At 33.8% G+C, this 15,016-nt stretch overlaps 1 long non-coding RNA gene and 1 pseudogene across 1 annotated transcript; both read left to right on the top strand.

Moving 5' to 3' along the window:
• The window catches only part of LOC113562487, a 48,492-nt pseudogene extending 41,804 nt beyond the window's left edge, over window positions 1-6,688 (top strand).
• A 1,801-nt stretch (window positions 6,689-8,489) lies between these two features.
• On the top strand, window positions 8,490-9,698 carry LOC113562398. The gene is made up of 2 exons (XR_003406898.1): window positions 8,490-9,426; window positions 9,584-9,698. It is a non-coding gene; the product is annotated as an uncharacterized LOC113562398 (long non-coding RNA).
• The last annotated feature ends 5,318 nt before the right edge of the window (window positions 9,699-15,016 follow it).

Below are 15,016 nucleotides of genomic sequence, written 5' to 3'. Positions count from 1 at the left end.
ACACTATTTGGAATGATAACTATACGCTCAACTAATTTCCATTAATTTAAACAACCATTACTTCCTAAACTCTAAAAGTGGTTTCCTAAACTTTCCCAAACGATTCCCAATTTATTGAAATGGAAAACAATGAGAAATAGTAAAGATTATAAACGTTTTGCCATTATATAGCCTATAGTCAAAAAGCCCCTAGATTATCCCCCAGATTATACTGCACGCTGGGTGATGTCTTTTAACTCGATTTTGAGGGGAAACATTATTTCCCAAACTCTGAAAACATTACAGGCGTATTTCCCAAATGAGTTGGCGTTGAAAGAAGCGAAAAAGAACACTATTTGGAATGATAACTATACGCTCAACTAATTTTCATTACTTATTAAACAACCATTACTTCCTAAACTCTAAAAGTGTTTCCTAAACTTTCCCAAACGATTCGCAACTTATTGAAATGGAAAACAATAAGAAATATCAAAGATTATAAACGTTTTTCCATTATATAGCCTATAGTCAAAAAGCCCCTAGATTATCCCCCAGATTATACTGCACGCTGGGGGATGTCTTTCAACTCGATGTTGAGGGGAAATCATTATTTCCCAAACTCTGAAAACATTACAGGCGTATTTCCCAAATGAGTTGGCGTTGAAAGAAGCGAAAAAGTACACTATTTGGAATGATAACTATACGCTCAACTAATTTTCATTAATTATTAAACAACCATTACTTCCTAAACTCGAAAAGTCGTTTCCTAAACTTTCCCAAACGATTCCCAAATTATTGAAATGGAAAACAATGAGAAATATCAAAGAGTTTAAACGTTTTTCCATTATATAGCCTATAGTCAAAAAGCCCCTAGATTATCCCCCAGATTATACTGCACGCTGGGTGATGACTTTTATCTCGATTTTGAGGGGAAATCATTATTTCCCAAACTCTGAAAACATTACAGGCGTATTTCCCAAATGATTTGGCGTTGAAAGAAGCGAAAAAGAACACTATTTGGAATGATAACTATACGCTCAACTAATTTTTATTACTTATTAAACAACCATTACTTCCTAAACTCTAAAAGTGTTTCCTAAACTTTCCCAAACGATTCGCAACTTATTGAAATGGAAAACAATAAGAAATATCAAAGATTATAAACGTTTTTCCATTATATAGCCTATAGTCAAAAAGCCCCTAGATTATCCCCCAGATTATATTGCACGCTGGGGGATGTCTTTCAACTCGATGTTGAGGGGAAATCATTATTTCCCAAACTCTGAAACCATTACAGGAGTATTTCCCAAATGAGTTGGCGTTGAAAGAAGCGAAAAAAAACACTATTTGGAATAATCACTATACGCTCAACTAATTTTCAGTAATTTAAATAACCATTACTTCCTAAACTCTAAAAGTGGTTTCCTAAACTTTCCCAAACGATTCCCAAATTATTGAAATGGAAAACAATGAGAAATATCAAAGAGTATAAACGTTTTTCCATTATATAGCCTATAGTCAAAAAGCCCCTAGATTATCCCCCAGATTATACTGCACGCTGGGTGATGACTTTTACCTCGATTTTGAGGGGAAATCATTATTTCCCAAACTCTGAAAACATTACAGGCGTATTTCCCAAATGATTTGGCGTTGAAAGAAGCGAAAAAGAACACTATTTGGAATGATAACTATACGCTCAACTAATTTTCATTAAGTATTAAGCAACCAGTACTTCCTAAACTCTAAAAGTGTTTCCTAAACTTTCCCAAACGATTCGCAACTTATTGAAATGGAAAACAATAAGAAATATCAAAGATTATAAACGTTTTTCCAGTATATAGCCTATAGTCAAAAAGCCCCTAGATTATCCCCCAGATTATACTGCACGCTGGGGGATGTCTTTCAACTCGATGTTGAGGGGAAATCATTATTTCCCAAACTCTGAAGACAGTACAGGCGTATTTCCCAAATGAGTTGGCGTTGAAAGAAGCGAAAAAGAACACTATTTGGAATGATAACTATACGCTCAACTAATTTTCAGTAATTTAAACAACCATTACTTCCTAAACTCTAAAAGTGGTTTCCTAAACTTTCCCAAACGATTCCCAAATTATTGAAATGGAAAACAATGAGAAATATCAAAGAGTATAAACGTTTCTCCATTATATAGCCTATAGTCAAAAAGCCCCTAGATTATCCCCCAGATTATACTGCACGCTGGGGGATGTCTTTCAACTCGATGTTGAGGGGAAATCATTATTTCCCAAACTCTGAAGACAGTACAGGCGTATTTCCCAAATGAGTTGGCGTTGAAAGAAGCGAAAAAGAACACTATTTGGAATGATAACTATACGCTCCACTAATTTTCATTAATTTAAACAACCATTACTTCCTAAACTCTAAAAGTGGTTTCCTAAACTTTCCCAAACAATTCCCATATTATTGAAATGGAAAACAATGAGAAATAGTAAAGATTATAAACGTTTTTCCATTATATAGCCTATAGTCAAAAAGCCCCTAGATTATCCCCCAGATTATACTGCACGCTGGGTGATGTCTTTCAACTCGATGTTGAGGGGAAATCATTATTTCCCAAACTCTGAAAACATTACAGGCGTATTTCCCAAATGATTTGGCGTTGAAAGAAGCGAAAAAGAACACTATTTGGAATGATAACTATACGCTCAACTAATTTTCATTAATTATTAAACAACCATTACTTCCTAAACTCTAAAAGTGTTTCCTAAACTTTCCCAAACGATTCCCAAATTATTGAAATGGAAAACAATGAGAAATATCAAAGATTATTACCGTTTTTCCATTATATAGCCTATAGTCAAAAAGCCCCTAGATTATCCCCCAGATTATACTGCACGCTGGGGGATGTCTTTCAACTCGATGTTGAGGGGAAATCATTATTTCCCAAACTCTGAAGACAGTACAGGCGTATTTCCCAAATGAGTTGGCGTTGAAAGAAGCGAAAAAGAACACTATTTGGAATGATAACTATACGCTCCACTAATTTTCATTAATTTAAACAACCATTACTTCCTAAACTCTAAAAGTGGTTTCCTAAACTTTCCCAAACGATTCCCAAATTATTGAAATGGAAAACAATGAGAAATAGTAAAGATTATAAACGTTTTTCCATTATATAGCCTATAGTCAAAAAGCCCCTAGATTATCCCCCAGATTATACTGCACGCTGGGTGATGTCTTTTAACTCGATTTTGAGGGGAAATCATTATTTCCCAAACTCTGAAAACATTACAGGCGTATTTCCCAAATGATTTGGCGTTGAAAGAAGCGAAAAAGAACACTATTTGGAATGATAACTATACGCTCAACTAATTTTCATTAATTTAAACAACCATTACTTCCTAAACTCTAAAAGTGGTTTCCTAAACTTTCCCAAACGATTCCCAAATTATTGAAATGGAAAACAATGAGAAATATCAAAGATTATAACCGTTTTTCCATTATATAGCCTATAGTCAAAAAGCCCCTAGATTATCCCCCAGATTATACTGCACGCTGGGGGATGTCTTTCAACTCGATGTTGAGGGGAAATCATTATTTCCCAAACTCTGAAAACAGTACAGGCGTATTTCCCAAATGAGTTGGCGTTGAAAGAAGCGAAAAAGAACACTATTTGGAATGATAACTATACGCTCAACTAATTTTCATTAATTTAAACAACCATTACTTCCTAAACTCTAAAAGTGGTTTCCTAAACTTTCCCAAACAATTCCCATATTATTGAAATGGAAAACAATGAGAAATATAAAGATTATAAACGTTTTTCCATTATATAGCCTATAGTCAAAAAGCCCCTAGATTATCCCCCAGATTATACTGCACGCTGGGTGATGTCTTTCAACTCGATGTTGAGGGGAAATCATTATTTCCCAAACTCTGAAAACATTACAGGCGTATTTCCCAAATGATTTGGCGTTGAAAGAAGCGAAAAAGAACACTATTTGGAATGATAACTATACGCTCAACTAATTTTCATTAATTATTAAACAACCATTACTTCCTAAACTCGAAAAGTCGTTTCCTAAACTTTCCCAAACGATTCCCAAATTATTGAAATGGAAAACAATGAGAAATATCAAAGATTATTACCGTTTTTCCATTATATAGCCTATAGTCTAAAAGCCCTAGATTATCCCCCAGATTATACTGCACGCTGGGGGATGTCTTTCAACTCGATGTTGAGGGGAAATCATTATTTCCCAAACTCTGAAAACATTACAGGCGTATTTCCCAAATGAGTTGGCGTTGAAAGAAGCGAAAAAGAACACTATTTGGAATGATAACTATACGCTCAACTAATTTTCAGTAATTTAAACAACCATTACTTCCTAAACTCTAAAAGTGGTTTCCTAAACTTTCCCAAACGATTCCCAAATTATTGAAATGGAAAACAATGAGAAATATCAAAGAGTATAAACGTTTCTCCATTATATAGCCTATAGTCAAAAAGCCCCTAGATTATCCCCCAGATTATACTGCACGCTGGGTGATGTCTTTCAACTCGATGTTGAGGGGAAATCATTATTTCCCAAACTCTGAAAACATTACAGGCGTATTTCCCAAATGATTTGGCGTTGAAAGAAGCAAAAAAGAACACTATTTGGAATGATAACTATACGCTCAAATAATTTTCATTAATTATTATAAAACTATTATTTCCTAAACTTTCCCAAATGATTCCCAAACGATTGCAATAAAAAAAAAGATTTATCTTATTTGTCTGTTAACTATGCGGCGGTATGGTGCAGCCTATCCTCGCGCATAAGTTTGCCGCCTAAGATAGTCAAATGCTTCCTGAGGCAGGATTCTGTAACTCGTTTCGGCTATGGCGGCAAAATTATGCGCGCGGATAGGCTGCACCATATCGCCCACATCTGATTGGTAGCAATCTAACCACCACACATTGTGCACGTGCCGCGGATTCTATTACGAGTTCAACCGTCGCCACACGGAGAGATCTCGGAAGAAGCAAAGAAGAGTGCGAGTGAGAGTTTGCAAAGAATACATCATTTTGTAGCCGCAATATTCCAGAGAGAGAAAGATAAATATAACTATGAAGAAACATAATATTAAATTATCCGTCTCGCGGAAAATAATAAATAGGTTTTCGGTGAGACAGCGTAATAGGATGATGGCAGAAATAAGAGGCAGCATAACTGTTCGAAATTGTCCTTCTTCTTCCAATCTTAATATTGAAAATAATATACAAGGTAATAATATACAAAATAATAATATACAAGATAATAATATAAAAAATAATATTCCGTCAGTTGTAAGATACAATTCTTCCGTTGTTATTAATTGCATAAATGAGACATTCAATATGAGGCATGATATGAATATATAAGAGGACGAGCTTTCCTCTTCCGCTTCATGTGTTTCTGATGTCAGTGATATATCTTCAGTATCATGTACTAATTCCTGTGAACCATTATTGTTTCGCGAACGTTTAGCGTCTTGCTTTGTGAGTAATAATTTGACACACGTACAAGGCAACAGTACATTATCTGTTCTTTGAACACATCCCTGCTTCTTTGATTTACCAAAAGATGTTAGAACTCTTCTTAACACACCACGAAATCCTGCTGTCATATCGAACGTAGAACCAGGAGAGTATATTCACTTTGATCTCGAAGCAATGTTAATAGATAATGTATTTGTCGTTCCATTTGTATCCACTATCAAGGAATTAAAACTGGATTTTAATACAGACGGATGTAATTTGGATAAGTCAGGTACTGTTCACATGTGGAGAATTCAATGCAGAATTGTCAATATTCAATGTACGAAGCCAATAGTTTATAGGAATCTATAAAGGTTCACAAAAGCCACACGATGCTAATATCTTTTTTGAAAAATTTGTTGCAGATATCATTAGAATCATATCGAATGGAGGCATTATTTGTCGTGGCAACAAAATCCCAATACGTTTGAGAAGTTTCATTGCTGACGCACCAGCTAGAGCTTTCATTTTAAATCGTCGCAGCCATGATGTATCTAGCAAACCTTGTTCTAAGTGCAAAGTTTGCGGTGTATATACGGAGGGTCGTGTCGTCTTCAGTGGAATTGATCATGCTCCTCGAACAGATGAAGAGTATAATAGATGCTTAGACGAGGATCATCACAAAGACGGTAAAAGTGTATTATCATCGTTACCGATGGGTATGGTTTCACAAGTACCCTTCGAATACATGCATCTTGTATGTTTGGGTGTTGTGAAAAAACTTTTGTCTGCGTGAATCCATGGTAAATATTCGCGGCTATCAAAATCATCAGCAAGATCTATCTCTATAATATGTGAAAGATTAAATATTCTTAGAGTATATTGCCCTTCCGATTTCGCAAGACGTTCCTAGATCTCTTGATGTTTATTCTAAAGTTAAAACAACCGAAATTCGTCAATTTTTGCTATATACAGGTCCAGTTGTAATGTATGGTCCATTGGACGAACGAGTGTATAAACATTTCTTGTTTTTGAATGCTGCTATTAGAGTTTTAGTTTCTAAATCACCCTCGAGCCAACATTTAAGATTTGCAGAGCTTGCGCTACAAATATTTATTCTTCGTTGTGAAAGTCTTTATGGTCCAACTTTTCATACGTATAATGTTCACGGACTTGTTCATCTCACTGACGACGTCAAACGTCTTGGTTCTTTGGATTCCTTTTCAGCCTTTCCTTATGAAAATAATATGTCAATGTTTAGAAAATATAATAACTGAGAGAACGCCTGAGAGAGTCTGACCTCTAGATTAAATCAACGGTAATCGACTTTTGACTGACCCCCGGGTTATATATTGATGCGACAGGAATATAGAACCCGGGGGTCAGTCAAAAGTCGATTACCGTTGATTTAATCTAGAGGTTAGACTCTCTCAGGCGTTTTCTCAGTGATATGTCAGCCGGCAATCACCCTTTGCAACAGAAATTCGAAAACCGAGGCTCGTCGACGTGCAGGTGCACGTCGCAACGCATCATCGTGACTGATGGAGTAGAATTCGTTGCTATGCTCTTGCTAAAAATTTTCGCCGTGAAAAATCCGACCACGAGAAACTCCGATAAATTAAAATGTCTCTCAGCGCGTTGCCATTACCCAGTAAGCAAAATGTGTGCAATCTGCCAGCAGATTGGCAACAGATTACTGCAGAAGTTGATAGGAAATTGGCATCCGTTATGTCCGCATTAGGATAGTGATTTGCCAGCAGAGCCTGCTAACAGACTCTGACAGCAGATTGGCGGCAGAAACCGAGCAGGATCTGTTAACATTTGACGGCAGATTGACAGCAGAAACCGAACAGAAACTGCAGCTTTTGGCCATTCATATTTACGATATATTAAAGCATGTGTTTACTTTGAACACACTATAAGTTGGCATTTTATATTACCATGTGTTAAAAGAACGCATTTGTTTGTTAAAGTAAAGCACATTTGGCTTGATGTGTCTTTCTGCCAGTTTGTTGCATAATCTCTCTCTCTTATTATTAATTTATTCTAATCTGAAGTCCGCATTTTGTTTTCGAATTTCAGATTGCTTGTGGCGTGCGTGAACTACATGGACGTTGTCCATGGGAGCCTTTGTGCCGCAAGTGCAAAAATTTTCAGAAAAATTAATATTTTCATGCCAAGGCGCGTATATTAACTTATTATATAACTGTTAGGCTAAATCTTAACATCGAGTAAGAACTCGACGTGTGCATCGCATAGCGGTGCGGAGCGAAAACACATATTCATAGCCGTGTAAATTTGAATACTGTCAAAAGCTGCAGATCCTGTTCGGTTTCTGCTGCCAATCTGCTGTTAGATTCCGCGCGCGCAGATCTTGCTCGGTTTCTGCTGCCAATCTGCCGTTAGATTCCGCGTGCGCAAATCTTGCTCGGTTTCTGTCGGCAATCTGACTTCAGGCCATGTTTGCAGATTCTGCTCGGTTTCTGCCGCCAATCTGTTCTTAGATTTTCTGAGCAAGCTCTGTTACATTTCTGGCACCAATTTGTCGAATTAATCGTTAATAACAACTTCTGTATCAAATTTATTGTCTTTTGGCTGGCAATAGTTGATAGCAGTTAGTTAGCATCATCTGCTTTCGGCAGACTTGGCTATCTGGGTAATTACTTCCGATTAAATTTCAAACTTTCTTTTCATGACCCACACAATCCCGTTTTAATACAAAAGCACTTTTTCTTTTTTTTTATTTTATTACTATTGACGCGTGTGATTCACAGCGAAAGCTATACATTTTTCAAGATAAAGATACATATCGATCATGATTATCGTACCTTTTCATCATCGATTATTGGAGCACGATGACAAACAATTAAAATAGCCCCGTTATAACAATTATATCATAAGCGAAGTAAACGCTTAGTAGTATAATTATAGGTAATACTAATATTTTAAGGATAATTAAAAATTTTATCAAAAGCGAAATGGACGCTTAATAATATAAGCCGAAATCTGTGTACAAGAGGGAGGACGGCACTTCGAACAATTTTTACATTAATTAGATAGAGTGGATTAGGCCTATTGGGGAAACCACTTAAAAAAAAACGCGCCATGCTATCTACCGCCAGGTGGTGTGGAACAGATAGCACCAAAATACTGAGTAATAATATGGTCAATAACATTAATTAATATTATTAACCATATTAATTAATAATATTAATAAAGTAATATAATTAATAATAATATTAATAAAGTAACAAAACTTGTACATCGAAAAGAATTGCGTGACAACTTTCTCGGCGCGTGAATGAGACGCCGAGAATTATTGTGTACGCGTCGTCTCGCCTGCCGCTGTAATCCGATACTCGCTCCGACCATCGCGTCGCGCGCGCGGCTAGCTGTTACGTTATCCACGCCTACTTCTCTCGCTGCCAATCGCGTCCGCTGAATTAGCGAAACTTCTCTACTTAATAACTCGAAATATACACGGTTAATTGCAAAATGTTATAAGACTTTTTTGTTCACCTTAACGAGATCTACCTGCAGCAGAGCGATTGGGCACTTTATGTGGGACACCCTGTGTAATGTTTCAACGGTGAATGTGTACTGTTATTGCTTCATGCTTTATTTTATACAAATTTTCATTAAAACTGATGTTAAATTTTTTTTTAATATCATTAATGTCATTACAAAATAATTTTTGCTTTTAGATTTTGAAACGTTGGATATTTTTTATGTCACAATCCGCATTACAAGATGAACTGTGGAAATAGAAAGTATGCGGTTGTAAAATTTTTGTGCGATTCTTCATACTCTGAAATTCCAACAGCATGGCTCTTTCAAGAAAAAAAATGTGCAACTATGTTGGTGGCCACCTCGAACTGCAAACAGTGGAATATTAATAGCAAACTGTCAAATTCCTGATTCCTCTACATGGAGTAATTATGAAGTCGAAATCGTAAAATATTGTTGTAAGTTATTCCGTTAGTTATTCCGTTAATTATTCCGTTAGTTATTCCGTTTACTTAATCCGTTTAGTTTAAAAAATGAAATATGATATGCAAATATATTAACGTAAAAAGTGTATGATCAAAGAAAAATCTAAATGTTAATCTTTTTTTTATGTAGCATCTGTTGAGTCAGCTCGAAAGACTGCAGCAGACTCTAATTATGAAACAACTGATGAAGAACGACTGGGTCGAGGAAGAAGGCAACATGTTTCATACAATCGTTTCAGAAGCGATGAAGAAGAAGAGAAAGAAGAGCATGGCCATGATCGTTGTCAATCTCGAAGATATAATAAAAGTAACCCAGTGAACAGGAAATGTGCAAGATGCCGACAAGATGCCTGCAAAAAGATAGGGAGATGACGATCAAAAATTGTGCAAAATGTCCCATGCCGTGATGCAGATCGTGACGGTGTTTCCTTCCTCTGATTGGTTGGCTGTCATGTGACATGCGCCATGTTAATACCGCGTTATTCAAATGTGGTATTTATATGAAGGTGAAATGTGAACGTTATGTCAATTGCCCATTATAGAAAAAGGTCAAGTTAAATTAATTGCGGAATCATTATTAATGTAAACGCAAGAGAACAAATAAAATACATGTAATAGGAGAGATTAAAATAAAGAAAGCAATATATGTATATATAGTTATTTATCCGATTATATATACTTACAGTCACTGTAAGTATATATAATAAACTGTTATTGAATATTATTAAATATTATGAAATATTATACAACAAACTATTACAAATATCACAAATTGCACAGATAAAACTAAACATTGGGTACTACAGTACTACAAAACATTATGCTGGCCACCTGTGTTTTGTAGTACTGTAGTACCCAATGTTTAGTTTTATCTGTGCAATTTGTGATATTTGTAATAGTTTGTTGTATAATATTTCATAATATTTAATAATATTCAATAACAGTTTATTATATATACTTACAGTAACTGTAAGTATATATAATCGGATAAATAACTATATATACATATATTGCTTTCTTTATTTTAATCTCTCCTATTACATGTATTTTATTTGTTCTCTTGCGTTTACATTAATAATGATTCCGCAATTAATTTAACTTGACCTTTTTCTAAAATGGGCAATTGACATAACGTTCTCATTTCACCTTCATATAAATACCACATTTGAATAACGCGGTATTAACATGGCGCATGTCACATGACAGCCGACCAATCAGAGAAAGGAAACACCGTCACGATCTGCATCACGGCATGGGACATTTTGCACAATTTTTGATCGTCATCTCCCTATCTTTTTGCAGGCATCTTGCCGGCATCTTGCACATTTCCTGTTCACTGGGAAAGTATTATTGATGTCTTACTATGGTTGGGTCTGCTTTGGACGCTTTCATACTGAAAGTATTATTATATCTTTATCAGCTTATAATAAGCAACAAAGTGGCGCTGTTACCAAAATTGTCTAAAGCAAACGCACCTCATATTTCGTTTATGTATAATATCCTTCGTATATGTGTATATATATATATATATATATATATACACGAACAAAATATATATATACGAATAAAATATATATATATATATATATACTAACAAAAATGCAATAATTATATATATATATATATATAATTATTGCATTTTTGTTAGCTACAATACCATTACGCTTTAATATTTTTCTACACAAGGACATAATGTTGACATAAAATTATTTGGTTGTTATAGAGAAAGTCAGTAAAAGTACTGTAGCATCAAATGTTCCGGCAACACCAATACCATTATGTCCATCAAATTTGGACTTTATGGGAAACTCATCCAACGTACCAGTAATAATACAGGGTATATAAATTGTAATGTAACAACTACATCAAACATTAATAATGTAATATTAGAAAATGTACCAACTATTTACATTCTAATTAAATGTTGTAGATAACGCTGTCCCGATCAGAAACGCAGCAGATATTTCTGACTTAAATGGTACATCATTTTCACATATTTCTTGCATTTAACTTACAAATTGTCACTTTGTACATAATTTGTTGTGTACATACTTCTTTTTATGAAATTGCAGAAAAAATGCAACAAATGCTTCGTGTGCAAGCAGCATCAAATGTTATGTTGAAAGATGTGCAGCAACGGTTATCAAAGATAGAAACTGCCATTAGACGCCGCGCGTTAAGTCCTGCCGAAATGAATGACACTCTCATAGCACCATTTTTACCGTTACAGATAATTTCAGTCGTGACAGAGTTTGATGACTTACTAAAAGCGTCAGATGCAGCTGTTATGCAATTTGTAAGTACAAAAATTGTAGCTTAATCAACACACATTGATTACGATACACTTTTTGAAGTTTTCTATTTTTCAATCTTCATGATCTTTTCCTCTTTCTCTTGTTTTTAACAATATTTGCATTCTTAGTTACTAACTTGAAGAACATCATAAAATCACTAAAATCATTTAATTATACATAACTTATAACACAAAACATTCCTGTTCCAATATTATTCTGCATCGTTTACTAATTTTATGATCATTTTGAATAAATAAATTTAATATATCATTATTATTTTACCTTCTTTTTTCAGAAACAATTTCTATCAAAAACGGGTGGAAATAATGCCCGAAACAATATTTACCGAATCCTAAACAAAACATTAACAAACGAATGTTCGATAAAGTGTTCCTGGAAAGGACTACGAAATAATTTTAAAGTTTCAAACTTACATTTTATAAAAATTATTAAAAGTATGTTAAACATGTGTTACAGATGTGACTGTAAATCACAATTTTTCATTAATTTTATTATATAAAAATAAAATTGTTTATTTTTTATCTTTTCAGAGCAAGTGACATCGCATTATGTTACAAGCACAGAAACAGAATTCGAAAACATTGTTGCCGAATGGTTACGCTTTGCGACACAGCGACATAAGAGAGACAAAAGGAAGGAAAATGAAAATGTCAACGAAAATGAGAAAAGCAATGAAGAAAATAACTAAGTTGGTTATTTGGTTATATATACATACATATATGTACATATATATACCATACGGTTTCAGTAAGTATTCACTAGCTATTTACACATCCGCGGACGGCAGAGTCCGCACCGGTGTAGCTTCCACTGGCTACATCGGCGGGTGCTGAGACTGCCGTCCGCGGACGGCAGAGTCCGCACCGGTGTAACTTCCACTGGCTACATCGGGTACTGGGAGTTTCTTTTTAATATGTGTATAATGTAATGTGTGTAATTATGTAATGTGTGCAATGAAAAAAAATGTATATATATATATATATATATATATATATATATATATGTATGTATGTATGCATCTAGTACGTAGTATGTGCAATATAATTGAGAAAATTGTACGACTTATAAAAAAATTGTAAGTTAAATGCAAATAATATGCAGAAATGATTTACATATTAAATTAGAATGATTTTAATATTACAAGATATATGATTTATGTCTTGTAATATTTTATTGGCATTAACTTACGATTTATTAATTTGCAGTTATTCACGTCACTAATACTTCTTCAGTACTTATATTAACATATATTTTCAATATTTTGGATAATCTGAATTCTATTGAAAGGAATATTATCTTTCTTTAATTCGATAATTGTGATATTAAAATATTAAGCTTTTTTTGCGTTTCTTTGCGTTGCGTACTCTTAGAATAATGTCAATTGGCATTTTGTACAATGTTAAATGTTTTGGTTTTTTAATATATGTATATAATTTTAATATATATTTTTAATATATATTAAATTTATATATTCACTTTGTAAACTACTTTGGATGGTTTTGTTTAAAGATATTTATGCAATACAATTCTGCATGAATTCCTTATCACTCCAAGTGTGCCTGTCAGACACACCTCATTTCAGGCGTAATACTTCAAGTGTACTTGTTAGGCGTTCTATTGAAGTTTTTATTTTTAGACGTTTCTCAAGGGTCGTCAAGTGCGATCAGTACATTTGGAGTGATAAGAGTTAAATGTAACAAGTTTTGTTAATGTATACTTTTTTGTTCTGCATTTTGCTAACTATAATAAGTAAAATATAAGTAATGTAGAAATTAAGTAATATAAATGTTTATATAAACTTTAATATACTAATATATTTGAATACGTTTAAATGTGTTTGTTTAAACATTTTATATTTTATTATAAAAAAATACATTTATCAAATGTTTATATTATTTGTTTTTTACTTCCTGCACTTGTCTTATAATACAATTCCCAGTAATATCTAGTCGTCAAATTAATGTTAAATAAAACTGAACAAAATGATTTTAATGTCGTTTAGTTTTATTTAACATTAATTTGAGGACTAGATATTACTGGGAATTGTATGTGCCAAAATATATAAATATAATTATATAACTGTACTATAATTAGTTTTATAACAGTTATATAACAAGAAGATAATTAAAATTACAGGTATATATCATTTCAACGATTTACATAACTGCTATGTAATATTTAAGTTACTATGATACAGTTATATAACATTTTAGTTACAAGTTTTATTTAAGTTATATAACTGCAATGTTCCATGAGTGGGAAATTATAACTAACGTGAATGTTACATGTAACATACACGTAATGTTACTTGTTACATTCTGTTTTATTACAGAAATGTAACAGCTACATATCTGTGTTTGCTGGGAGGTGACGGGCGAAGCCCGTCCCCTCGTGCTCTTCCGTCCAAGCATATACTTTCCCAGTATAAAAAATTAATAATATTAAAGTAAGAAAGTTTATATGTATTCTGTATTCCGTAAAGGAGAATACACCTTTCTTTTTTATTATGCTTCCAAAGTCACTTCGAAAAGCTTCATTATATTCCTTTATTTTATCCCGAGTGGTGGCCGCCGCAATTTTTGTGTGTACAACTTGCGAAATTTTTATAAAAAGCATTTCAACTGTAATTTTTGTATGTGTATGAGTGCAAATGGCAACACTGTTTCACTAGTCACTCCAGGATCACTTTAATTATAAACATTATTGCTTCCCAACCTGTGAAAGTGCCTTTCTAAACTTGCCCAAACGATTCCCAAATGATTGCAATAGAAACCATTAGAAAACAATGAGATATATCGAAGATTATAAACATTTTCCATTATATAGGGTATGGTCAAAACCTCCCTAGATTTTTGGCTTCACGTCTGGCCATCTAGCACGTAACTTTTCCCCTAGGATGGAAAATGAAAATTTCGCATGAACTTTTACGTTATGATTTGCTGCTGAGATGAAGAAATTTTCATTTTTCATTTTCCATCCTAGGGGAAAAGTTACGTGATAGATGCCCTGGTTGATGATACGAAACTTTATTTTGAGATGCAAATATTATTTCCCAAACTCTAAAAACATTACAGGCGTATTTCCCAACTGATTTGACGTTGAAAGAAGCGAAAAGAACACTATTTGGAATGTTAACTATACGCTCAACTACTTTTCATTAAGTATTAAGCAACCAGTACTTCCTAAACTCTAAAAGTGTTTCCTAAACTTTCCCAACCGATTCGCAACTTATTGAAATGGAAAACAAT

The sequence above is a fragment of the Ooceraea biroi genome, chromosome 8, assembly GCF_003672135.1.
Source record: "Ooceraea biroi isolate clonal line C1 chromosome 8, Obir_v5.4, whole genome shotgun sequence".
NCBI lineage: Eukaryota > Metazoa > Arthropoda > Insecta > Hymenoptera > Formicidae > Ooceraea > Ooceraea biroi.
The sequence above is the reverse complement of the archived record's forward strand: the minus strand, read 5'-3'. Positions and strand labels throughout refer to the sequence as shown.